Raw genomic sequence first — 1,698 nt, forward strand, 5'->3', positions numbered from 1 at the left:
GTAGCCCAGATTTACACTACTTTAAACCTAGAATTGATTTTAAAGTATCCCCTGGTTGGGAGTGCCCTCCTGGTGGCTGGTGTATAAGTAAGCGCATATTCTCTCTGAAGGAAGTTACCTTCAAACAAGGCCTCAGAAATTACTAAACATAAAGTTCCGAGGAACATATATCCACAGTCAAAATCATAGCAAACATATTAACACTAGGAATCATGAGTCAGAGATTATGAAGTTAATAAAGAAAATTCAAAAAGAATCAAAAGAATGTTTAAAAACAAATATATAGCAATTGTAACCCAATACCCAATATTCAGCTTGCACAGCAAATACAGCATAAGTTAGTGAAATGGAAAACAGTTCTGTAGAAATTACTCAGAAGGCAGCACAGAGAGAAAGTGAGGTAGAAAAATTTAAAAAGATGTTAAGAACCTTGTAATATAGAGTTTTAGAAACACAATCACAGTTGCCTAGCAACATCACAGAAAGAATCAGGAAGAGAAAATATTCAAATTGAAAATGGCTCAGAATTTTCTGTTGCTATTGAAAGATTCCAATTCTCATCTTTAAAAGATGAACACATTCAAAGAAGATCAATTTTTTAAGAATCTGCAACTATACACAGCATAATCAAATTCCAGAAGGAAAGTAATATAAAGATTTATTTAAAAGCAGACAGAAAGAAAAGTATCATCTACAAAAGAGTAACAATTGAACTGGCAGCTGACTTCTGAGCAGCAACGATAGAAGTAAGAAGGCAGTGGAATAATATTTTCAATATGATGGGAAAAAACTCAAAACCTAGAATTTTATAGCCATAAATCTATTATTCAAATATGTGAATGAAATAAAAATATCTTAAGACAAATAAAAACAAAGTGTCTAACTAACAGACACACACTACAAGAACTTCTAAATAAACATTTCATAGAGAAAAAAAAAGAAAAGAAAAATCCCAGGCACAAGGTCTGGGATGAAAGAAAGAATGGTGGTGAATAAAGAAATTAGTAATATTCTGGGTAAAAATAAGCAAACTTTTAGTGTGGAAGACTGTAATAATAACCTTTTTCAGAGATAAACAAAAAGAATAGAACTAAAATACCTGAAGGTATAGAAGTAGGGAGGAATGATTGGAGTTAAAATGTTTATAGGTTAGATTGTTTGGGAGAACAGAAAATATAATTATTAATTTTATAAGTTTGCATTTATATTAAAAATTTCCAGGGTAATCATTAAAGGAATACAATGCACATATTCAACAATTCTACTTCTAGGAATTTATAAGAATAGCAGCACATTAGAAACATTATAAATGATGTAATTACGGTACAACAGAACTCTATGCAGCCATTAAAAAATGCAGTAGGTATACATTTTTTTTAAAACAGTCTCCAAAGTGAAAACACCACAGAATGGTATGTACTGTGTGCTACTGTTTTTTTTTTTTGTAAAAAAAAAAAAAAAAAAAAAAGGAGGGACAAAAAAAGAATATGTTCATATATTTTTACTTGTATTTTCATAGGACATCTCTGAAAGATACATAGGAAACTGACAATTGCAAAAAAGTAATTGCCTCCGAGTTAACTTTTGAATTTTCTAGTGCATATGTATTCAAAAGGAAGTTAAAAAAATACTTAATCAAATAAACAACAACAAAAAATAGGAGACAAACATACAGAAAGCAGCACTTAGAGAAAGGCA

This window comes from Galeopterus variegatus, unplaced genomic scaffold (genome assembly GCF_000696425.1).
Source record: "Galeopterus variegatus unplaced genomic scaffold, G_variegatus-3.0.2 Scaffold3700, whole genome shotgun sequence".
In the NCBI taxonomy this organism is placed as follows: domain Eukaryota; kingdom Metazoa; phylum Chordata; class Mammalia; order Dermoptera; family Cynocephalidae; genus Galeopterus; species Galeopterus variegatus.